At 51.9% G+C, this 25,578-nt stretch overlaps 1 protein-coding gene and 1 long non-coding RNA gene across 2 annotated transcripts in view; one reads left to right on the top strand and one right to left on the bottom strand.

The window, feature by feature from the left end:
* The window catches only part of LOC108447518, a 30,904-nt gene extending 11,251 nt beyond the window's left edge, over positions 1-19,653 (bottom strand). Inside the window, exon 1 of the long non-coding RNA XR_001863118.1 lies at positions 19,077-19,653. This is a non-coding gene — a long non-coding RNA (uncharacterized LOC108447518). The remainder of the gene's footprint in view (positions 1-19,076) is intronic.
* Positions 1-25,578, top strand: part of SHISA6 (shisa family member 6) — a gene marked incomplete at its 5' end in the record, with an annotated part of 180,321 nt that overhangs the window by 52,279 nt on the left and 102,464 nt on the right. The gene's annotated exons all lie outside the window — the stretch shown is intronic.

Here is a 25,578-nt window from a genome sequence, read left to right as displayed (position 1 = left end):
GCTGTTTCAGCAGCTCTGCTCCCTAAACCAAGCGTGAACTCCAGCGTGAGCTGAAGGCCACCCACTCTGCAGAGTCACAGCACAGAGCAGAGTCACAGCAGAGTCTCTGAGCACGACAGCACAGAAGGATCCCCCAGATCTGTAACTGGTGTCACACCCTGAGGTTTGTGTTGCAAAGCTCACGAGCTCCAGCTAGCACAGCCTGTGTTTGTCCTGCCTGGGTCGATCCCTGCTCTGCCACAGTCGTTCCTTGGCTTTCGGGTTCTTGGGGGTTTTCATGTAGGGCTTCAATGGCAGAGAAGAGCTGACAGCAAAAGCACGGGGTGCTGTGGGCCAGCTGGAGAGTTGGTGCTGGGCAGCCAGGGGGCTGCAAGCCCCAGAGATGGAGCTTGGGAGGGCACTGGGCGCAGAGCACCCAGGGTGAGGCTTCTGTGCCTTCATTTGCCAACAGGGGACTCTCACAGAGGGGAAACACCCCCAAAATACCCCCTGACCCTTCCTGGAACAGCCAGGGAGAGCTTAGAGTCCCTTCCAAGGCCTAAAGGAGCTCCAAGAGAGCTGGAGAGGGACTTGGGACAAGGGCTGGAGGGACAGGACACAGGGAATGGCTTTAAGCTGAAGGAGGGTGGATTTAGATTGAATGTTAGGAAGAAATTCTTGGCTTGGAGGGTGGGCAGGCCCTGGCACAGGGTGCCCAGAGCAGCTGTGGCTGCCCCTGGATCCCTGGCAGTGCCCAAGGCCAGGCTGGACAGGGCTTGGAGTGGAAAATGTCCCTGCCCATGGCAGGGGGTGTGGAACTGGATGATCTTTAGCATCCCTCCCAACCCAAACCATCCTGGGAATCTGGGATTCTCTGACTAAACCCTCCCAGCCCAGCAGGGCTCCCAAGCCGTGCTCCCCACAGGCTCCAGGGGTGCCCAGTTAGCACCTTTCTCCTCTCTCAGGCTTTTTCTTTGGGAGAGATGACAGCGTGCCTGTAGCTGGAGGCAGATTTGTCTGAACTGTAAGGATTTTTACCTGCCTGTACTTTTACACACTCTGGGCCAGCTCCCGAAGTCCTGCGGGGCTGCTCAGGGAGTCACAAACACGGGATGAGGACAAACCCCATCACCACCCCGTGCCAGAGTTCAGAAGAAACCCAGGGTCCCAGTTTGTAAGATGGAATTGAGCCCTTTGATGGGCTCCTCTGGTGTCCATGAGCTGCAAAAATGTTCAAGGCAGCAACACCAAAATAGAGGCTGGAGAAAACAACAGATGTCCCATCCTCAGCCCTGGGAGCGATGGTTCCTGCCTGGCAGAGGTGCAGTGAAGCACAACTCTCCCTTCCTAAATAGGATGAGGCCAATACAGGCATTTATTCTGCCATGAACAGCCTGGGCCAGGTGGCATTTTCCCACCTGGAGGGAAGCAAACAGATTCCAGCTGGTTTTGGTAAAGAGGCTTCAGCTTTCCAGGAGAGGCCGAGGCCCATTCCACAGGTCCGTGCCACCCTTGTGCTGCTTTGAACCAGAGAAAGGAAGGCAAATATCAGCATAAAATAGACAAGGCCGTGAACTGCAGGGTTGGAAAAACCAGGGGGGGTTCAGTTTTTTGTTTTGGTCTTTTCTTTTTGTCACCAGGGAAACAGAAGCAGAAATGACAAATGCTTTTGATTTGTCAGAGTTTCCTACAGATATTTTTGGCCTAATGGTGAAAAACAAAGCATTGGTGGGTTTGAGTTCCACGCTACCTGACTGCCTTTCCAAACCGGAGGTGGCAATGCTGGCAGTGGGCTGACGGCACAGGTGGGGCCTCTTACAGGTGGAATTTGTCACTGTGGACTCGGCTTTGCTCAGCTCCTGGGCTGGCTCCATCCCAGGACTTGTCCCCCTCTCCTTGGGCAGAGCCACCAGGATGGGTCACAGCAGCCCTTGTGGCATCTGGAGGGGCATTACAGCTTCACTTCAGAATAAAGAGCCTTATTTATTCCTGTCTAGAGGACAGGTGCCTTTTTAGGGAAGAAGGCATTGGAGGAACAATGTCACAGAATTCCAGGATGGTCTGGATTGGAAGGGACCCCAAAGCCCATCCAGTGCCAGCCCTGCCATGGGCAGGGACACCTCCCACTGTCCCCGGCTGCTCCAAGCCCCCAAGTCCACCCCCACACCCCATCCAGCCTGACCTTGGACACTGCCAGGGATCCAGGGGCAGCCACAGCTGCGCTGGGCACCCTGTGCCAGGGCCTGCCCACCCTCCCAGGGAACAATTCCTTCCTATGTGTTTCTCAATATTTTAACAATGAAAAATACACTTTCCTTCTCTTCTGGGTTGCAAAGTTAATCTGGAAGGAAGCGAATTGAGGAGCTGGGACCTGCTAGGACTTCCCTCAGCCACGTTTCAGGAGCTCATGCTCAGCTGGATGGACAAGCCCTGCTGGGATGTCTGTGGAAGTGTCTTGTGCAGAGCAGAGCTCTTTGATTATCCTGTTGCTATTTGTCAAATGCAAAGGACCGTGTAAAAAATCATTTTCAGCCTTCAGAACTACTCTCCTTTCGCTCTGCTTTTGATGTCTGAAGAGAAAATAGCCCTGTGAAGCAACTTGATTTCTTCAAAGCTATTACCAAGTCTTCCAGGGTCCCAGGGTGACATAACAGGTCTGGGCTGACTCATTCCATTTAAGAGTGTCTCCTTCCAGACAGAAATAGCTCAGTGTGCAGCCATAAAAACAAGAATCAATTAATGTCTTCTGTTAACTAGAAATGCAGATAAATCTCCTCAGTCGTGGGAATGCAAATTCTTGGCTCCTGTTCCTTCTCCCTCCCCGTGCTCTTTGTGTTTGGCTTCTTTCTCAATTGATCTTTTCTGGATGTTGACTCCAGGCCCATGTGGTTATTTTTTGCAGCTGCTCTCGGTCACTCTGGGTTGCAGAAGTTGTGTCCAAGGGATACTGGATCCTGCTCCAGGAGGTCTTTATCCTGCTGGGGGATAAGGAACCTAAAAATGACCTTGGCCAGGGAGCACCAGTTCAAGAGGAGCATGGGCTGGGCTGGGAGAGGGAGGCAGAGGGAATGGTTTCCCATGGATCATGGGGTGCAGGGGGAGCTCAGTGAAACGCAGCAGATCCAGGGAGAGCACGGCTGTTTCCATGGGAAACCAAGGAGGGCAGGGCTGTTTCCATGGGAAACCAGGGAGGGCAGGGCTGTTTCCATGGGAAACCAGGGAGGGCAGGGCTGTTTCCATGGGAAACCAGGGAGGGCAGGGCTGTTTCCACGGGAAACCAGGGAGGGCAGGGCTGTTTCCATGGGAAACCAAGGAGGGCAGGGCTGTTTCCATGGGAAACCAGGGAGGGCAGGGCTGTTTCCATGGAAAACCTCAGCTTGCTGCTCCCGGGGCTGCAGCTTCCAGCCTTGCCCTGCTCCCATCAGTTCTAAGGAGCTGAAGGAAGCAGAGTTTTGTTTCCTGCCCACCCTGTGCCAGCACACCCTGATCCTGCAGCCTGTGACCCCTGGATCACCCCTCATGCCCCTCCAGCTCCAGAGCTGCTCCTGGTGCCAGTGTCCTCTGGAATCCCAGGAGCTTCAGCTTGGATTGGATTGGGTTTGGGAATGCACCTTTTGGTTTAAGATGCATCTTCTGATATTTGAAGTCCTAAAAATACGGGTGAGGATCCGTAGTGGTCTGAAGGACCATCATGCTGAAGGAGGGCAGGGCTAGGTTGGGTATTAGGAAGGAATTCTTTACTCTAAGAGTGGTGGGGCCGTGGCACAGGTAGCCCCGAGAGGCTGAGGACTTTCCATCCCTGGCAGTGCCCAAGGCCAGGCTGGACATTGGGGCTTGGAGCAACCTGATGGGGGGGGTGCCCCCTGCCATGGCAGGGGTGGGACTGGCTGGGCTTTGAGGTCCCTTCCAACCCAAACCATTCTATCATTCCATGATTTTGTGCTTCCATGATTCTATTTCCATTGCAGCTTTTTCTGCAGAGTCAAACATGACCAGCAAGCTTTACCCAAGGGGTTTGAGCATCTGCTCTTTCTGCTAAGATGGGACCAACCACTGGCCCTCCACAGAGAGAAGGCTCAGTCCCCAAACCTGCCCGCTGCTCTTTTTAAAAGGCAAAAATCCACCTTCTTTCCATAATGTCTGTGTGAAAATAGCTCCGTGAGTCAGAAGCACACAGAGAAGGAGACAAGAAGGCTTTGAATAATAGGATTCATTTAGCTAAAGCAGCTAATCACCCCCGAGAATGAAAGAGTAGTTAAAACAAAAGCGTTTTTATCCAGGCAAGTCCAAGGGGAGTCTGAGTTTGTTGGATCCCTCACAGGGTGAGTGCAGGGAGTTCGTGTTGCAGGCTGCGCTCACCTGAAAGGCTCCAGCAGCCCCGGGGCAGACACAGAGCTACAACAATTTAGGAATTCCTGCAGAAAGGTCTTCCTGCCCCGTTGCTTCCTCTGGAGCTGCTTTCCAGGAGGGAGCAGCAGAGGAGGCTCAGTCCAGGTTCACATCTGGAATAAAAAGTGCAATCCAGAGCAGGTGGCTCAGTGGAAGGATTTTAAACCAAGTGCAAACAGACTCCACTGAACTGTGCACACAGAGGGCTGAAGTGCAAGCTTGAGGCAGAAGAATATTTAGAAAAATTTCATTTTGCTCCCTAAAAAACATCTGAACCTGCTGTGCACTAGAAGGTAATATTAGTCAGTAATATTAGTCAAGGAAATTGGTTTTTGATTAAAACAAAAGTCAACCCTGGTTGTTGCTAACAAGCTTTAATGGGGATTTTTGCTCAGATCTGTTCTTTCAAACTTGAGTTTGGGTCTGGTACGCTTTTGAATGATGAATCTGAATTACTTCAGACTTCATTTACTGCCTGTCCATGCCAAAGATGTGACTGGAGTCTCTAATCCGTGCTGACACTCAGAGATATTTTGCTTCTCTCAGGTGTGTGAACCTTGAGGTCAGGGTGATGCTGTGTAACTGAGAGGAGGAGGGAGAGAAGAGGGGGTAGAAAGTTTATACAAATAAAATTTATCCCAAAAGCTGGCACCGAGATTCCTTTTTTGGGGGCTGGAATTTTCTTGGAGCTGGTTTGATTGCCCCTGTTTTGGGTAGGGAGGCAGCCATGGGGAAATGGGGATCCCTAAGACTGTAGACAAAGAAAGATCCTCATTGTTATTGTCACCATCATGGTTATTATCCATCACGATTATTATCATTATCTACATGATTATCAACAAGATAAGGAGAATGGTGGTAAGGGCAGGTGGGTTCAGAAAGTGGCATTTGGGTGGATGAGGCTGTTCCTTGGGGGAAGAGATGATTCCCAGCTCTATTTGTGTGGTGGTCTGGTAGGGCTGATTGAATCCTCAGGATGTGCCTCATTTTTAGGGAGTTGAAACAACAGCAGTGTGAAAGCAGAATTTACGGGAAAAACAGTGGAAAATGTATGGTTTTACAGAAGGTACAAAACAGGACAAAGAAAGATCTCCAAAAACCAAATTGCAGCCACCAGAGAGATGTTCTGCTGATAAAACACTGAGGTTTGGGCACAGAGATGAGTAGAACCAGGCTTTTCTGAGCAACCACAAAACCCCATCAGTCCCCTGTGGGATCAGAGTCAGCCCTGCTCTGCCCTGATTTCAGCTGAATGTGTCCCAACATTCCGGTCTGGTGAAATCCTCCACACAATTCATTCCCATTGCTTTGGAGATGAGTCCTGACTGGGAAGAGCAAAAGCTGGGCAGAGCCTGCAATCACCAGATAATGATCCCCTGCAGGAGTTCAGAGAGCAGAAGGAGCTGCAGAAAAGTCCTACGAAGTGCCAATATTGGCTCCCTTCCCTTCTCGCTCTCCCATGAACCATCCCATGAGGGCAGGCCATGAGTTAACAGCACCCACCCCAAAATCTGGGGGCAGAAATTGGACTTTGGCCTCACTGCCGGGGTAAAGACTCAACAGTTCTCATCCCTCTGAAGGTTCCTGTCAAATCTTGGTTTATGGTTCCTTGAGGAGCTTTCTGGAGTGGCTGGGTAAGGTCCTTTGGCACAAAATGGGAAAGGCAGGTCCTGTTGAGGGGAGAGTAAGACCCTGAGGGGGCCTCCAACATTTCAGGCCTTAAAGCTGCTAAAACATCCCTGCCCTTGCGGCCTTTCCAGGACCACAGAATTGTTAAGGGTGGAAGAGAACTTCAAGATAAAACCCAACCATCAACCCAGGATCACCATAATCACCCCTCAGCCATCTCCCCAAGTGCCTCCTGAACACGTCCAGAGATGGTGACTCCACCATGGCCTTTGGTGAGGCACGAACTGGGCACGGCTGGTGACACCAGAGGCACGTGTGGGTTGAGTCGTGCTGGTACAGAGAAGGTGCCACTGGTGCCACTGCCAGGTGTCCTCACCTCGGTCTGTGCCCCACTCCCAGGAGCCCAGCAGGCTCCAGGGAACTGCTGGGTCTTGTGTCTCCACGCACAGGCAGGGAACGAGCTCGGGGGGTGGGCATTTTGGGAAAGGTGCTCTCCACCAGCAGGACATGCCACCAGCCCAGCCACGCTCACTCCTGGGCTGCGGGGGGAAATTCAGTGGGGACTTCACTCCAGCCAAGTCTGCAAAGCCCAGTTAAGGCAATCTAGGGTGTTCTCAGTGGCAGTGTTGGAGAGATGGAGACCAGGAGAGAGTCCCTCGTGTCCTGCCCAAAAAGGGTGGTAGAAACCTGTTGAGCAGTGCTGAGAGAAATCTGAGACCCCTCTGCATCACAAATATTTTTTGCAAGAGATCCCAAGAGCTTAAGTTGCCCTCTGCAAAGCTCACGGAGCAAATACAGCCTCAAAAATGCCTGGATCAGGAATCAGGGTTGTTGCAGGGCAAAGGAAATGTTGGTAGGGCTCAGGCTGTCTCTCTTCCACCAGTTTGATCCCAGTTCAGGAGCACTCCCACTTTGTGGAGAAGGCATCCAGCTCTTTAGTTACCACCCTATGGCTCGTGGGGTAAGGAAAAAGGGAACAGCACTGACAGAATTCCAGCAGCAGCTCACAAATGGTGGTTCTCTCTCATTAGCACGGCTGAGTGATGACTGTACACGTGTCAGGCTTCTTGAACAATAAATGTCATATTTACATAACATACAGGCTGATACAGGCAAATGTGAGCAGGAAATACATCAAATTAGGGCAGAAAAATTTAGGCTGGAAAGCAGGAAAATAAAAAATTCCTAGTGCTTGCTGTAGGCGAAGGCAGCGTGGAGGAATTTCGGGAGATTTCTGTTCCCTGGCTCGCTGTGCTCTCAGCGGCAGTCAGGGGGTTCGAGTCCCCCAGACACCCCTGGAATTACCACATTTCAGCTCAGCTGAGACCAGCTGTACTTTGGGGCTGCCCTGCTTTGCTGCAGGGAGAGGAATTGTGTGGTACTGATGTTGTAACTTTGGGATTTGCTTTCAAGAACAAATATTGTATGAGTGCAAAATCCCTTTTATGAGGAATCCCTTGTCCCAGGAGAAGGGAGATAATCCGTTCTGGGTGCTGCCATCCCTGTTATCCCAGTGCTCTTACCAGCATTGTCTCAGATAACAAACCTGCTGTACACAGGAATCACGGGAGGTCATCTCATAAATAAACAAGGTAGAAAGGCTCCCAACACAATTCCCAGGGACTGAGCAGCTCTTCAGGCCAATAAAGCCTGTTGGGGTGGGGATGGGGTTATGGGGTGTCCCAGCATCAGCTTCTGCTCATTCTGGGGTGGGTTTATCCCCAGCTCCAGCAGAGCAGGGGGATGGAATGAGCCCCATCCTGATGGGATTCCAGGGCAGCTCCACGAGGGGCTGGATGAGCAATGAGTCCTGCAGCCACACAGGACGAAGAGCTGCAGCTGGAATTACCCATCCAGCCCTCCTCCCCAGGCCTTGGATCATTGCCTGAGGATGACATTGGCACTGCCACGAGATGGAAAATGGAGCCACTCCCCTCCAGAGTCCCAGCTCAAAGTCACGGAGCTACGGAGGATCCACAGAGCTGCGGGCGTGGAAATCAGACCTGAGCCATGCACTGCCCCACACCGGGCTGGCACGGGCCGTGCGGGAGCTGCAGGAGCTGTGTTCAGTGAGTTCTCTGAGCAGACTCGCAGGTTGTGTGAGGTTTGGGGTGCAGGAGGCAGCAGGACCCTGTGGCAGGGGAGGGAGGGCAGCTGTGCACAGAGCTGGGTCCTCTGGGGACATGGGCAGACAGAGAATCACCCAATCCCAGGATGGGTTGGGCTGGAAGGACCTTAAAGCCCATCCCATCCCACCCCTGCCATGCAGGGACACCTTCCCCTGTCCCAGGCTGCTCCAGCCCCAATGTCCTATGCCAGGGCCTCACCACCCTCACAAGGAGGAATTCCTTCCCAATATCCCGTCTCAATCTACCTTCCTCCAATTTAAAGCCATTCCCCCCATCCTGTCCTGTAAATAACCTCTCTCCATCTTTCCTGTAGCTCCTTCAGATACGAGAAGGAAAAAAATCCATGCAACAAATTAAGTGTTCCCATTTATATGAAGCAGATCTGGAAAAGGAGCATTCCAGTGCCATTTGCAATGCCATGGACACAGCAGTGCTGCGGCGCAGGATTCAACCCAGGGCACAGAATAATTTCCTCCTGGCCCCTGCTTCTCCATGTGCTGGGGGGGGGGGGGGAATTCTTGGAGAGGAGATTTCAGTTAATCTTTAGGGTCAGTTTAACACCAAAGCCTGAGTATCAGTCTGTCTAGCAGCTCCTCTTCACCTGCTGCTAGGTGATAATGACTTGAAGAACAGAATTAATTAGGCTGAACCCTTCCATGCTCCTTGTATCTCTCAAGGTGGATTTTTTTCTTTTTACTTTTTTAATACTCAGGAAAAAAAAGCTTCATCCTTTTCCCAGTAAGAAATAGCAAGGAAAGGGTTTGCCTGTATTTTATTAACTATTTAATTGCTCTAAAGCAGGGTTTGGCAGAGTGTCCTTAAGTCTTTTTTTCTTGCACCTTTTAGTCTTAGATCAAAGAGCAAAACTCTGAACGTCCCAAACTTGCTCAATAAAACCCTTTAGAGTGAATCACTGGATTCCCTGAGGCTGTTCCGTGTCCTGGGGATGCTCTGTGTCCCTCAGGCTCCTCCCTGGCTAGGCTGTCACTGTCTCCATCCCTATTTGGGGGCTCGTTTCACACTTTTCTTTCTGTTGGAAGAGCGAATTAAACCCGCATTCCTTTCAAACCAATGCATCAAACCCTGCCCTCAGATCCAGCTCCGCTCCCCGAGGGCTTTTGTTCTTGAGATACTGCTGGAGTAGTCTGAATCATGATCTCATCAGAGACAATAAAACGCTGGAGAGGGTTCTTAAGTGCTCGGTTTAAGCTGCTGTCAGGGAACGTGCCCGCTAACATAACTAATACATTCTCCATTTCCACAGACATCACTCAATTCAGTCCCCAGGTTACCCTGGCTCTGTATTAATTTGGGGTCAGACCGATCCAGCACTGAGGGAAAACACATTTATGCCAAAATTAGAGGATTACAAAGGAGGCTGAGGGTGATGAACAATCCCGCTAAGAAAACATCTATTATTCATGCACGCACATGTGCACTCACACACCAAACAAGTCTTTTGAATGAAAACACCAAGCCAGAAGACATGGGGGATAAAACCACGGAAATAGCAACAAGTTCAGCATAGAAAAGGTCCACTTTTTCCTTGAAAATATCATTTGCATAAAAAATGCGTGGCTTTCATCTAAGTCTCAATTTCCTTTCAGAGGAAAAATTGCCTTTCCACATTATCCCTGTATCAGAGAGGAGTTGATTTCCCAGGCTGCCAATGAAGCCCACGTTCCAGAGCCACATCACAAGCTCCTAGTTTACCCAGATTCCAAGGAGGAATAACTGGCACAGCTCCAGTTTAGCTGCTGATGGTCTCCAAAAAAGCCCTGTGAGTTTTGATGCCTCAGTCTGAGGTCAGTGGCGTTCACTTGAGGCAAAGCCAGACGAGGGAACCAGGCTGAGGCTGAGCTCTGCACCCTCAGTGCTCTGGCTAGGGTCAGGGAGCCCTTACAGTAACCCCATGGCAGATCCCATCCCCTCAGCCCTGGGAGGCACCTCTGCAGTGATCCTGCCCCTCTGCCAGGGTTGGTGCTGTATCCACAGCGGGATGCAGTGGCAGCTGACTTCCCATGTACTCAATGGATACCAACTGCAGCTGAGGGCTCTCAGATTGGCTGCAGAGGCTGGGATCTGCATCATCCAGCAGAAACCAGCGATTGGCATCGCTCAGGATGTGTCTAAGGAAGATTTCCCCATCCCTGGAAGTGTCCAAGGCCAGCTTGGACGGGGCTTGGAGCAGCCTGGGATAGTGGGAAGTGTCCCTGCCTGTGGCAGGGGGTGGGACTGGATGGACTTTAATGTCACTTCCAACCCAAAGCATTCTGTGATTCTCTGATTCATTTGTAATTATTATTATTATTATTGGAACTTCAGTAGGACGTCCAGAAGCCAAGCAAGCTGAGAGCTTTCTTTGATCTGCACTGTGTGGCTTCAGGAAAAGGGAGCTACTCCCCAAAGTGCTGCGAATTTCAGTGGTGATGACACTGAAAGTTACACACATCTGAGACACGTGAGAGCTGCAGTGGCCCCAAAGTCAGGCATGGAGTCTGAGTTCAGACACTCTGCTCAGGGTGGGACGGATTGAAATTGGCCCATTTTCCTCCACTACAGCCAAAAAATCTGGAATTATCCGTTTAGATGGGGCTGCTCGTGCTCAGCGAGGTAACGTGGGCAGGGAAATTCCCCCGGTGGCCAGTGTCAGTCACCCCCTCCTCCCCCCAGCCACAGCTGTGACCCCAGCTGAGGTTCCTGTCCCACCCACAAACAATCCAGCTGCTGGCACATCTGGGCACACTGCAGCCTCCAGAGCCACCTCCTCCTGCCCAGGGCTCCTGGTGCCCACAGGGGGTACGGGACCTGTTCTGTAGGGGTGTGTTCCCCTCCCGATCCCAGCCCTCTGCTCGGCTCTGCTGAGCACCCTCACATAATCCCAATTAACACCACGGCTGTAATTATTGCTATTATCATATTACTGGCATTATTCTTGTTCCGACACAGCGTTTTTGTCTCCTTATTATGCTGTTTCTGTTGTGACCATTATTCAGATAACAAAGCCAGATGCTCTGCCTTGCTTCAGAGCTCCCTCGTGCTGGTTGCTGCCACATCCCCTGTGAAAAGTCAGCCCTCACCCTGAAGCACTTAAAAACCTAATTAGAGCAGACAGACCAGCATCATCATCGTCTACCAGCAGCTTCAGGAGCAAAGCCCCGCTCTTCAGGATACTCAAGGTCACTTTGCCAGATTTCCCAAAGATTTGGGAGAACTCCCAACATTCCCAATGCCTGGTATCCCAGTGTTGCTTTCCTAATGACTCCTGAGCTACTCACAGAGCCAGGCAGGTGCTTACCCTGTTTATTCCTGTCCTCATCTCCCTGACATGTGTCCTTTCACTTAAATGCAATTTTAAGAAATCCCAGGCTATAAATAAATGGCTTAAGGAGAAAGATGTTGAGAATAAGAGACATTGAGGGGCTGGAGCGTGTCCAGGGCAGGGAACGGAGCTGGGAAAGGGGCTGGAGCACCTGGAGGGACTGAGGGAGCTGGGAAAGGGGCTGAGCCTGGAGCAAAGGAGGCTCAGGGGGGACCTTGTGGCTCTGCACAAGTCCCTGACAGGAGGGGGCAGCCGGGGGGGTCGGGCTCTGCTGCCAGGGAACAGGGACAGGAGGAGAGGGAACGGCCTCAGGCTGGGCTGGGGAGGTTTAGATTGGGTACTGGGAAAAATTCTTCACAAAAAGGGTGGTCAAGCACTGGAAGAAGCTGCCCAGGGAGGTTTGGAGTGCCCATCCCTGGAAATGTTCAAAGAATGTGTGGACATGGCACTTGAGGACATGGATTAGTGGTGACCGTGGTGGTGGGGCTGGGCTGGTGGTCGGACTGGATGATTTTAAAGGGTTTTTTTCCATGATTCCAAACTGCTGCTGAGAACAGAAGGCTCTTCCTGGCCTTGCAGTTTCTGGGAAGTGCCTGTGTTCCAGAGCCTGGAACGGGGATCCACAGCTGGCCAGGGGCTCCCATCCCACTGCAGGGTCCCCTGGCTGAGCTCCCTGTGCCCAGGCAGAGGAGCAGCACTGCTGATGGCCAGGCCCTGCCTCCAATGTCTCCCCCTTCCCCTTCCCACAGAGCCAGGCTCTTCCAGAGGGGCTTTCACATCTCTCTGGAGCTGGATCTTTAACCCAGCCCCATGCCTGGCTCTCTGATTTCTCTGCAAATCCCTCCAATAACTCCAACGTGGTTAAACACCAGGATTGGAGCCTCCATTGATTTTGCTGTTTCAAAGCTTTTTCAAAAGGTGAACGTTTAAAATGATGGATGAGTCAAGAGCTACAGTGCTCATTTCTGCCTTCTGTGAGGCTTTTCCGTGACTGGAAAACGGTGGACATTGGTAATCCAGGGCTCCTCCACCAGCCCTGTCCCCAGTTTCATTAGGAACTTGTCACAAAGCTGTCCCAGAGCCTTGCTCAGGTGAATTTGCTGTGAGCAGCGACTGCTCAGCTGCTGCTGCTGCCACACACAGCTCCAGGAGCAAATTCTGGGAAGGGCTGGTGTCACCTCAGTGTCCAATTCTGACATGGATAAACTTCTAAAACCCTGCCGAGGAGAGATTGCCTCCCGAGAGGATTCCATGTGGACACCCAGTGCAGTGCCAGGACCTGAGGACAGCTGTGCAAGGGGATCTCAGGTGTGGTGGCCCTCAGAGCTCCCCTTTGGGGACAGAAACAGCAGATTCTGGGAATGCCGGTGCCAGAAACACAGAATGGGTTGGGCTGGAAGGGACTTAAAGCCCATCCAGTTCCAGCCCTGCTGAAGTTCCACTGTCCCAGGGTGCTCCAAGCCATGTCCAACCTGGCCCTGGACACTTCCAGCTGCTCTGGGCACCCTGTGCCAGGGCCTCCCCACCCTCCCAGGGAACAATTCCTTCCCAATATCCCAACCTGAATTTCCCTCTTTCAGTCGGAACCCCTTGTCCTGTCACTCAGTTCCTCACAAGGTCCCTGTCCCATTTCCCTGCAGCCCCCTCAGACCCTGGAAGGGGCTCTGAGGTCTCCACTCAACCTTCTCCTCTCCAGGCTGAACATTCCCAGCTCTCCCAGCCTGGCTCCATAGGAGAGGTGCTCCAGTCCCTTTATCAACTTCCAGGTCTCCTCTGGAATTGTTCCAACAGTTCCTTGTCCTTCTTACACTGGGGACACCAGAACTGGGCACTGTTCCAGGTGGGTCTCAGCAGAGAGAGAATCCCCTCCCTGGCCCTGCTGCCCACACTCCTTTGGATGTTCCAGCACATCCCTCCAGTGTGAGATCCTGGGACCACTAATCCCATCTTTTCCCTGCTGGAGTCAGCAGCACAGTTGATACCGGTTTTAGTAAGAGCAGAATTAGGCTGGATTTTTAAAAGGGACTATCTAATTCTCAATCTGGATCCCTCTGGAGCAGGTCCAGCACACGGAGTGGCTGTTTGCAGTCGAATACAACGGAGCTGGAATTATTTTTCCCTGAAATCCGTATATATTCTCCAAATCTGCCACTTTCCATTAGGATGCTGCAGAAGCCCTGGGAGAATGACGGCATTTTTATCCAAAAGGTTAAGCAAAACATAATGAATGGAAAAGATGAGCTGTGACAGAACGGAAACGGGAATTTTCTACTTTTGAGAAACATCCAGATATTTAAGGCCTTTTAAATGAACTTGAGATGTTGTGTGAAATCCATTCGGTGTGCAAACACTGGTATGCACTTTTTAAATTCCGAGCAAACCAACCTTTTAAAAAACATTCCACAAGCATTTTTAAAGAGTCACTGCACTGTGTCTGAAACACGCTGCTGCAAAATCCCAACCTGGCAAACCTCGTTGGTGCTGTAGCTCCCTCCCTTCCTTTCCTTCTGGGAGCAGGATGGGATGAGCTGCTCCTGGGGCAGGTGTGGACACACACAGCATTCCAAGGCATGTTCCTTTATGAGCTCACACCTCTCCCTGGGCCGTGGGAGGTCATTTCCCTGCTCAGCAGTTGCTGGGGTGACAGGGAATGTCCTTCAGCTGGGTTTTTTGGCTATCACACCCTGCTCACTCTAAGCTGCTTCTTGCAGAGGGGGCATTTCATGCAATCCCATCGTTTTCCCATATCCGAGGCAAAGCCAGGCTGGGGATTCTGGTCAGGAGGCAGAAGAGACCCCATCACTTGTTTGCACGAGGCAGTCACAGGAGAAGGTTCATTCCCCCTCCTGCAGCCCCATTATTTCAGCAATCTGAAATTTAACTGATGAAAAATGAAACGTCTCCTCCATGGGAAAGCTCCAATGTTTCTTCCGTAGGGAAAACACAGGTCTGCACTGCAGAGATCACTCTGAGGGGTCTGTACCTTGCTCTGGGGAATGTGGGGATTTTTCAAACCTGCCAGGAAGTGCTGAGGGCCACGGGGTCAGAATTCACCCACAATTTCTTTGGCTTTCCCCATTGCTGCCTTTTCCAGAGGATTATTCAGATTTGTCCTTCCTTTAGCTGCAGGGCTGGCCCAGGCTGCTGCCCTCCCTGCTTGTGTGGGTGCAAACAGATCTTTGGGAACCAGCACAAACTGGGAGTCTGTAGGGTGATGCTGCTTCACCTCTCCCAGTATGGGCAGAGCCTCCTCACCAGGGCCTGGCAAGAGGGAGCAGACACAACCAGGTGTCACCCAGACCTGGAAAAGGAGCTCTGGATTCAGCTCCTGCTGATCCCACAGGAGAGGACACCTCCCATGCTCTGTTGCCCAGGCCTGGCCGTGTCCATCACACCCACATCCCACGGGAGCTGCATTTCGGGGTGGATTGGGCTCCAGGACAGAGCAGACACAACGAGCCCTCCCCAGCCCTGGATAAGGAGCCGTGGGTTCAGCTCCTGCTGATCCTACAGGACAGGACACCTCAAGCAGTGGTTGGCCAAGGCCTGGCTGTGTCCATCACACCCACATCCCACAGGAGCTGCATTTTGGGGTGGGTTGGGCTCCAGGACAGAGCAGACACTGCCAGGTGTCACCTGGGGCTCTGCAGGCAGCAGAAGCTCCTTGGGCAGGTCCCCAAGGGGACGGGGCTGAGACCTCCTGGCTCTGCCTCGCCCACCAGTACAACCAGTTTGTGCCTGGCACCAGGCAGTGCTGTGGCTGCCACACGGCCCCTCGGAGGCTCTCAGCTTTCAGGGAGGGTGAATGGCTCCGTGAGTGCCCCAGATCCAGCAGAGTCATGTGGCTCCGGCTTTATTTGCTGTTATTGCTGCTTTCAAGTGGAAAATTGATATAATAGCGGTCCTTTCTCAGCACACAGCAGTCTGCACATTTGTACAATGTTCTTTGAGGATGATCAGCAGCCACTGGCATAGAAAAGTGACAGATGCTGTCTGCAAATAATGAGCTGAAGCAGTTTCCTTTGGAAGGCAACTTAAGCGAAGTCCCTTTGAGTTTGAAAAGCCAAAGAGGTTCCCATGCGTCCTCAGAAGCTGCTCAGAAAAGGCATTTTCTAGTGGCTCATGTGGCATAATTATTTTTTAACTGTTTCTCTCACACCAGCTTCTCTGGAGAGAGGGAATGACCCAGTTCCTGTTTACTGAGCATTTCCTACTGGGGACAGGCATGAAGGAGATGAAGTGTATGGCTTATTCTGTCCCCTCCTGCAGTGCTCCATATCTGCACAAATCACGGTGATGAGCAGCATCACCGTGGATAAAGCGCATCCCACACCTTTGGGATCCTCGCGTTGCTCCTTTGCTGCTCACACCAAAATTGTTCCAGCCCCTGAGGTCTGTGAGGAGTCTCACACGTGTGAGATGGAAGGAAGAGCGCTGGGATGCTCCATCCCGAGCCTTTGATCCTCGCTCCTTCCTCCCTGCTTTTACCGGACATGGCCACAGCTGTGGGCCAGAGGTGCTTTCCCTGATGGAGCTCTAGCAGGTGTTCAAAGCCCTCCCATCACCTCACAGTGCTACAAGAAGCCCACATTGTTGAAAATGAAGGATTCAGAGTTCCCTAGCTGGACATTTCCAACCCTGTCAGGAAGCTGGAGACACAGTTTTCCCTTAAGGATGGAAATCTTGTTTCTGGTGGAATATGGACATTTCTGTACTTGGTATTTTCTGATTATTGCCACAGTCCTGAATCCTAAAGGATGAAATCAGGCTCAGGGAGCCTTTGCTCTTGAGGTCTTGGAGAGATCCAGGACCTTTCTACAGTTCTGTAGGGAACTGATCCTACAAAAGGTACCAGATGGGGCTTCTCTCCAGTAAAAACAGCCCTTGATGAACTGTCCCTCTCATTAGAGGCTTCAGAAAGTCTCCAAGAATCAGTTTTCTTCCAGCCTGCCCTGTTCTCTTGGGCTCCTTTAGCAGTGGAATTCCAAGCAAATCCAAGGTAGGATGCTGCAATTCCCCAGACACTGGCTGGGATTAGTGGTGGGAGCTGTGGTACAGAGCACGTTAAACCACAAGCAGATCAAACCAACCATCCCCCAAGGCACCGGCGGGTACAGCTGAGGCCCAGCCTCACTCTTCATTCTCCTTCTTATTTTTAAAGGAAGCCTTTGCAAAACCTTTTGTGGTGTTTCTCCCTGGATTCATTTCTGCTCTTTCCTTTCTGTCCCTTTCTGCACGTCTATAGATGAGAAGCATTTCTGGGCAGATCTAGAACCGTGCAATGTTGTGGGACATTAATTAATACTGATAATTATTGATGGATTCTGTAGATGAAACACATATAACAAAGGAGATTAAAATTAAGGGATTCTCTTTAATTGTGGCCTTCCAGTGCCTGAAGGGAGCTACGAGAAAGATGGAGAGAGACTTTCCAAGGGATGGAGGGACAGAACACAGGGAGTGGCTTCAAACTGACAGGGAGCAGGGTTGGATGGGATATTGGGAAGGAATTGTTCCCTAGGAGGGTGCCAGGCCCTGGCACAGGGTGCCCAGAGCAGCTGTGGCTGCCCCTGGATCCCTGGCAGTGCCCAAGGCCAGGCTGGACACTGGGGCTGGGAGCAGCCTGGGACAGTGGGAGGTGTCCCTGCCCATGGCAGGGGTGGCACTGGATCTGGATAATCTTTAGCATCCCTTCCAACCCAAACCATTCTGGGATTTTATGATTCCAAATTCTCTCACAAGAATTCCCTGCAGTTTTGTTGCCTTCAAAACCCCCCAGCTCTGGACTCAAAAGCTGAACTCAGTTTTCATTCAGGGTTGGGGTTTCTTTGGCTGGTTTTGCTCTTGGTTGTTCAGAGGTGATTTTTGCTGATGTCATTTATTTGTTGACTTGGGCTGGAGGTTTTTTTGAGCTCTGTGATGTTCAATGAACTGTACTCGGTGAGATGGAGATCCCTGGCACTGAAGGGATAATCATTCAGTGACAGCAAAGGACAATAAGGTTGCAGAGCAGAGAGAATGAAAAATCCCCATCCCCGAAGTGGCAGAGCAGGGACAATCCATCTCTTGGCCTCGGCTGGCAAGGAGGGAGTTGCGTGGCTGGGGAATAGCCTGCATGGCTCAGGGGAAAAATCAGCATCTCCAAGGAAAATATTCATGCCATCATAGGTCTGGAATAGTTTGGGTGAAAGCAAAACCTCACACAACAGAGCTGGGAGCACTAAAGGCTCTGCAAATGAATCTGCAGGTGCCCAAAGCTGAAGAAAGGGAAAACAAGTGACCATGTGGTGACAGGGTGAGGATTCATCCGACAGCACGTAGGAATCTGGCCTGGAGACAGGCTCCAGGTCTGGAGAGCAGCTCCTCAAACACAACCCCATCACTGTCTCCCTGCAGTCCCTGCATCTGTTGTTATCCTCCTTCAAACTTCCACCCTGAATGGAAGAGACGTCTCCCAGCCGCAGTGACCCCAGAGCAGTGGGGGGACGTGCAGGAGCCCTGCTTTAGGGAGCACTGGGTGCCCGTGGGAGTCCAACCTGCCTGCTCCAGCAGCTGCACAGAGGCCTCAGGACCTGCACTCGCAGGGCACACATTTCCCCCCAGAAGAAATGATCTAAAACCAAGTGAGGACAGGAGGACACTGGTCCGGAGCCAGGGAGAGGCTTAACCCTTCCTCGGCCATGGGGAGGGGGGAGGCTCCAGCCAGGCAGGACATGGATAACGAGCTCTAAAACATCCCTGCACGGAGGCAACCAGACCAAAAGGACAAGGACTGGCCCTGGAGGACGGTTCTACATGTGCAGATGGAAGGTCAAGGCAGCGGCTGCAGGAGGCTGTGAGGCCCTATAAAAGCAGCTCTGAGGACAGGCAGGGGCAGGGGCTTGGCCCCGGCCTCAGGCAGGGACAAACAGCCCCTCTGCATTGTCTTGCGTTATTTTTGTCTCTACTTTGGTGCTTCCAAAGGAAGGCTGAACCCCCTGCTGTCACAGGAGCCACGAGCTGCTTTTGCCTTCTTTTGTCTGCACAATTTCCCAGATGAACGAGCAAAACGGGGCTTTGGGAAAGGGGTCCCATGGGAAAAGCAGCCTCCAGGAGCTGTGTGCCTTTGTTCCCTTTCTCTGTAGGGCTGCAGCACAAGGAAGAGAGAGCTTTGGGTGACCATGAGGGCAAGGGTTCCTGTCCTGGTGGGTGGGGGAGTGGCCGTGTCCTGCTGTGCCCTCTGGGGCTCTGGGTGGGTTCCCAGGGGATGGCAAGCCCAATTTGGGGCCCCGTCTGCCAGGGGAATTGGCTCCTGCTCCAGGCAGACAGATGGGCCAGAGGTTTGAAAGCATCCCCGAGGGCACCAGAGCTGGCTGGAGGGGAGCTGGGCGGGCTGGGAGGGAGCAGGCAGCGTGCAGAGCCCCAGGAGCTCGGGCTGAGCCAGGGAGCGGCGGGAGGAGGAGGCCGGCGGCGCGGCGCAGGATGGATTGCCCAGCATCCGCCCCTCTCCTCACAGCATCCCTGCATCCCTCCCACAGCAGCATCACATCCTCCCCTCCTGCAGCTCCCTGCACCTGCAGAGGCCTCTGCCTCCTCCACCTCCTCCTGCCTGACTGCCCAGCCGAGAATTAACGGGAATCGTGCCTTACCTTGCCTGCACCTGCTCCGGGGGTCGTGGGCAAGGGCAGCGGCGTTGTCCCGGCGTTCCGGCGGCAGGGGCACTGTCACAGGCTGGCAGAGGTGCAGCAGGTTGCAGACACACAGCAGACACGGGCACGGCTGCCGGGCAGGCTGCACCGTGGGCAAGGCGGGCAGCGTGAGCAGGCTCGGAGCGGCATCGCTGCTGTGGGGACCTCCCCGGGAATAAAACCCACCCGGTGCCAGCTCCTGTGTTCCCTGCTCGTTACCTTGAGCCTGACTGCAGCACAGCCCTGGCTGCCTGCTGCCAGCACAGCTGGCTGCCAGCGATGTACGGAGTGATCGATATGTTTGGCTTTTCATCCATCGTGTGCATCTGCTTTCATGCTTTCGGGATGGCAATGAGATTTGAGGGCAGGTCTGAACTTTGTTCTCGTGTCATTCACCGTCTGTGGCCTGAATGCAGAGTCCAGGCAGCCTCTTGCTGCTCGCCTGGCCCTCTGGAGAGCAGGGTTAATGACAGCCCCTCCTCGTCTCTCCCCCCAAAAGCGCCCGGCTTAGAATACAAAAAATCCGCCCAGCGCAGCCGGGCACTCTCCTCCACAGACAGACACGGCTGTGGAGTGAAAGCCAGAGGAAAAACAGAGCTCCCGGTTTGTTTACTACCTCTTGGCACACATCCATGCCCAGCTTTTTATATCCCGCTGCCAGGCTCTGCAGCCTGGGTGAGCAGGATGAGCTCTGCCCCGGCTCCCGGCGCTCCGGGGGGACCATCCCGGGACCCTGCTGGGCTGAGAGCTGCGGGTGTGCAGCTGCTGCCTGCACGGGGAGTTCCTGAGCCGTAAATACAGGAGTGTGAAGGTGTGTGCTGGGGCGAGAGAAGGGATTTCAGCCCAAGCTGCTCTGGAAAAAGCTCTTTGCTGGGTGTCTGAGCTACCACGGGAAGCAAAGCTGACGTCATTTCTGAGCAGGGAAATTTGTGGAGGTTTCTGGATAGAGGAAGGAGAGGAAGGCTAATCCAGAAGTACTGATACACAGGGCGAGTTTTAGATGTGAACCAAGGCTCACAACAGGAGGTGTTTCGGCAAAGACCTTCATGCCCTGGGTCAAGGGAGCAGCAAGTTTAAAGAAAGAATAAATTTATGTGAATTTTATTCACAGAATATTAAAATTCCGTGTAAATTTTATTGTTAAAAAAATATATAAAATTCTAAAATTTTGTCCCTGTGATGGAGGGAAAATGTGACCATAATGCTGCTTTCACCTAGAAGGTAATTCCAAAATAAGTAACCATAAAAAGAAAGAAATAAAAAAACCCCACTCATTAACATAAACCCAGTTTCACCAAGGACTGACTCCAGCCCTTTTCCAGGGGCATTGACAATGCCAGGACAAGGCCAGGCTGGACGGGGCTTGGAGCAGCCTGGGACAGTGGAAGGCCCATGGCAGGGGTGGAATGGGATGGGCTTTAAGACCCTCCCAACCCAATCATGATTCCATGATTCTATGGCTGTCACCTCCATCCAAGCTCTTCACGCTGTCCCTTCCCCAGTGCTGGCCCCTGGAGTTCCTCCTGTGCAGCAGAACCTGTTTTCCCTCTGGAAGCATCCCAGGATTGATGGGAGCACTCCCCTACCCCTCCTCTCCACCTCCCTCTCCCTCGGACTTCAGAGCTCCCCACAAAGCCCCGCTGCCTGTGCTGGGTGCAGGAAGGGACAAGGTCACTCCCGTTAGGTGCCAATCCCAACACGTGAGTGGTTCCTGGTTCCCCAGCCAGGCAGGATGAGTGGGAATTCTCTTTCCAGCACTCACAGGAATTATTTCAAGTCAAGGTCGCCAAGCCCTGGTGTTTCATGGTGGAGGTTTTGGTTGGGGTGTGGTTGAGGTTATTGATTCATGTTCAGATCAGTTACTGTAATAAAGGGAGTAAAGAATGCGGGAGCTGTTAGGAAACAGGGTTAATCCAAATAATCAGCTTTCCTGGGATGGGAATGGCCTGGATCCTGCAGCACACGAACGAGGCTGGAAGCTGCAGCACCATGCTGGCCGTGGGTGTGTGTGGCATTAGCAGGAACAGTGGCACAGACACCGTGCAAGGAAGGCGCCTCCACGTGTCAGCTCATTCCTCACTGTGTTCGCATTTCCCTCCTTTCCTTCTTTTCCAGGAACAAGGAAAAAATATCCTTGAGGCCCCTTTTAAAGAGTCTCAAGCATCCAAGTGATGCTTTAACAGCAGCCTCAAGGGCAAGTTTAGAGGCCAAGTATGGCCAAAGAATTTCCAGGGCCCAGCACAGGGAGGAGCTGGAGCTGCTGGAGAGAGCCCAGAGGAGGCTCCAGGATGAGCAGAGGGATGGAGCAGCTCTGCTGGGAGGAAAGGCTGTGAGAGCTGGGGGTGTTCACCTGGAGAGGAGAAGCTCTGGGGTGACCTCAGTGTGGCCTTGCAGGGCCTGAAGGAGCTCCAGGAAAGATGGGGAGAGAGGATTTCCAAGGGCTGGAGGGAGGGACAGGACACAGGGAATGGCTTCAGACTGAAGGACTGTAGGTTTAGATGGGATATTGGGCAGGAATTGTTCCCTGTGAGGGTGCCAGGCCCTGGCACAGGGTGCCCAGAGCAGCTGGGGCTGCCCCTGGATCCCTGGCAGTGCCCAAGGCCAGGCTGGACATTGGGGCTTGGAGCAGCCTGGGACAGTGGGAGGTGTCCCTGTCCAAAGATTTTATGATTCTGTGATTCTCTTATTTCTGGGATGTCTCAGAGGTGACCCAGAGGGAAATCCCTGAGGGACAGGTACTGCCTCCATCCATCCTGCCCGGCCTTGGAATGATGAAACATGGCAGGTATTGGACAAATCCCAAATCTCGGGGTGGAAATGCCCCTGTGGGGTTTGCTGTAGGACCAGGTGTGTTTGAGGCACTGCAAGGTCTTGGGTTGGAGAACTCCTGGGAGAGGATGGATTTGGGTTCCTGGGAGAGGATGGATTTGGGTTCCTGGGAGAGGATGGATTTGGGTTCCTGGGAGAGGACAGATTCAGGCTCTGCAGTGGCTCCCCGCAGTCCTGCAGCCCTTGCAGGGTTTGTTAAGGGTTTGTTCCCGTTCCTCACAGCTGTTCCAAGAGCAGTGCCTGGCGTTCTCAGAACTGCTCTTAAAACATTACCATATTTATAAGTAATGCCCTAATTTGAAGGGATATCGAGTTCTTTTGGATGTAAGTAGTTATTAATTACAATGCAACAGGAAAATTCATTAGGGAATAGAATCAAACTTTCAATTAATGTCATTTTTATCCGGGAACATTAGATGAGCTGCTTTTTTTTTTTTCCTTTGCCTTTAACAAGGATCTGGAAACATTTGCTAATTTCCAACTATTATAGTTCCTTCTATGAAATAATGTGAGCTCTCATTTGCATATAAGAAATCATTCTCTGTATTCACTGTGACTCTGAGCTGCCCTATTTATATCAGGAAATTGAGCTGAAGACTCCCTGTGCATTTCAAGGGGAGGCTTTTCTCCTGCAGAAGAGCAGAACATTTTTCCAGGCCCTCACTGAACTCGGGAAGTTATTTTGGGAGGCTCTAACCCTGGGCTCATTATTCAGGGGGGCTCTAACCCTGGGCTCTGCACGAGGCTTAGCAGAGGGGCTGAGGAAAAGCTCAGGGGGTTTCTCGCTGAGTGTTCCACAAACATTTCCCTTGGTCTTTCTCTGAAGTGCTCTCTGCACTTCTTGTTCCAAATCTTTTACTTTCAATTTCGTTTTCAGCCTCAAAGCCAAACCTGCTTGATGCAACAAAGAGCCTTCAGGTCCCAGGTGTGAGTTCCTTATCACCTCAAACTGAACAAATCAGCACCTCCAGACGCCTTTTGTCGGGAGCTTCTTTTCTTTTCTGATCTGTGAACATTTTCAGGTCCAGCTTAGCTTTTGTTCTGTTGTTTCTATACCTAAGAGGCCATTCCACAGCATCCCCAGCTGCAAGTTCTTGGAAAATGGATCTTCAGCGCTGTTCGTGTCCATCTAAGCTCTGAATGGTTGATTTTGGTTATAACTCTGTTCTTCTGATGAATCCTGAACAGCCACAGGAAAAAAGTCTTGCAGAGGCTCCCTTTGTTCCCTCCTTCAGAGCTCTGATCCACATCTTTTGTCTCCCAGGTTTCCATGTTGGTTGTTGCTGCAACCATCAGATAAATCACCTGCATAAAAGAAAAAAATTAAAAGGAGCAATAGCAGTAATCACCATCCCATTAATGATCTAAATGCTGAGGGCAGGACAAGGCAGATAATTAATTTCAATTTTTAAAGCAGAGAAATCCATCAGTGTTTCATTTGATCCCAGACAGTTTTATCTTGATTTTATAGTCCAAAAAAACCATTTCAGATCCTTGCAAAATAACTTTATTAATTTGGTCCTGAGCTTTCTCCAGTGATAAAAAAAAAAAATTCCCAGTTCAAAAATCCCTCTTCCCTTGCCCCATTATCTTATGAGGAGAGGAGCCCCAGGCCATGGGATAAAGGAGAACAAAAAGACACTTTGGGTAAGGGACAGGGATTTCTCAGAGAAACCCTTTTCAGATAAAACCTCTGGGTAGCTAAGCCTGGGGTTCAGCTCTCAGAGCCATCCCCCTCCCACCGAGGGGGCTGGCAAAGGCAGCCCCAGAGCGGCCCTGCCCCTGGCAGGATGCTCCTGAGCCGGGAGCTGCAGGGAGGGAATGTCAGGGAGGAAATGTCCCGGCAGTGGTCGAGGGATGGAGGGCTCCTTGTGGGCACCCCAATATCCATGACCCCCACATCCAGCTCCCCGAGGGTGAAGAGGTGCAGCAGCATCCCCAAAAGCTCCGGGTGCTGTGTAGGACTCCCAGGCTGACCTAGGCAGCTCCTGCCTCTCCCCACACGTTTCTCCTGCCCTTCAGCTTCGCTCCAGTCACTTCTCCTCTCCCCAGGCCAGCCTGTTCCAGGCTTTTGTTCTGTCGTTGGATGGAAACTTCCTTCAGTTTTCCACTCGGAATTTATTCATGGCTAGTGCCTCCTTTCTGTTCTCGTGCCAAGTTTGTCTGTTAGATCTTCTCCCTCCCCAGCACTTTCCCTGCCCACATTTATTTATAGAAAGCAATCTTTGCCTTTTTTTTTTTTTTTCTTTCATTTCTGCCTAATTTCTTTTCCCCCACAGAACCCTTTAAGCTCTTCCTTACCGTAGCAAAGCCTGGCTTTTGGCCAGTTGTCCAGCCTTGCTCTGCACCCACATTTTAGAGCTGTGCTCCTCAGCCCTCCCTGGACTTGGAGGTTCCTCGGGGCGAGCAGGAGTTGTCAGCAGCTTGTTTTTCTTGGTGAGCCGCAGCAGAGCCTTTCAGCTGTCTCTGAGCCCTGTGTTTTTCTTGTCAGGGTAATGTGCTTAGTAACAACACCTACCACTTTCCCATGTCACACTCTGCACTCCTCCGTCAGCCACGCAGTGACTGGCACGGCAACACAAAGAAATTGCTTTTAACCAGCCAGGGGAAAATGCTGCTTTCTTAAATAACCTCTGCCTCCTCCAGGTAGCTCTGCAGGTCACAGGATTCCAGCGCTTTGGTGACTCACAGCTCTCCCACCTGGCAATTATAAGCTCAAAACAATTACTGAAGCCTTAAACAAACCTTTTTTTGGGTGCAGGAAGCTCAGTGACACCTTGCCAGTGAGTGCAGGTCTGCTGGAGTCACTGCTGCTTGGTAAAAATGCTGTGGCTTGAAGCGAGAAAAGTATAAATAGAGATTTTAATATAACTCAGTAATACATCACTGATGTTTTACAGACGAGGAGGGATAATATATTGTGATAATATAATAACAGTTCCTGGGAAAAGTGTATTTTTGGATGAAAAGTGAGAAGAAAAGAAACCAAACGTGTTTTGAGAATTGAAGAATGTTTCGAGTTTTCAAAACGCAGAACCCAACAGGAGGATATTTCAAAAGGAATTTAGTTGTTCAAGGGAGATGTTTGTTCCCTTTGAAAAGATCATTCCCCTTCCAACACTGGTTTTGGGCAGCCCTGTCCAGCTGGTTGTGGCTGAAAGAAAAACCAAAGGAGGCTCAGGAAGGGGAGCTGGGCTGGTCCCAAGCACGGCCCCGCCTGGGAGTGTTCCTGTTTCCAGCTCGCTGTGGGAATATTCCCATTTTTATGCTAAAACTGCATCTGCTGGGTACCCAAGCTCCACCTCTGGAGCATCCCTGGCTCTGTGCTCTCAGCTTGGCACTCCGGGGACATGGACCACGTTCTCCTGGAGCTGGGGAGCTCAAGGGTCTTGCAACTTCTGGGGTTTTTTCCTGGAAAGGCAGGACTGGGGAAGAGTTTGGGAAACTCTGGGAGCCAAGCTGACCTTGAAAACGTGGGAAGTGGCAGCACCGTGGGCAGGGAGGGAGTGAGGGAGAGTTCAGAGCCTTCCCTGCAGTCACCCAGCAAAGAGCTGAGAGCACATCCCGGTGAATCCACCCAGGGCAGGCTTGTGCTCCCAGCTGTGGAGCAGGGAATGGGCGCACAGGCTGCACA

The sequence above is a fragment of the Corvus brachyrhynchos genome, unplaced genomic scaffold (genome assembly GCF_000691975.1).
Source record: "Corvus brachyrhynchos isolate BGI_N302 unplaced genomic scaffold, ASM69197v1 scaffold236, whole genome shotgun sequence".
Lineage (NCBI taxonomy): Eukaryota > Metazoa > Chordata > Aves > Passeriformes > Corvidae > Corvus > Corvus brachyrhynchos.
Note: the sequence above shows the minus strand (reverse complement) of the source record. Positions and strands in the feature narration are given on the sequence as shown.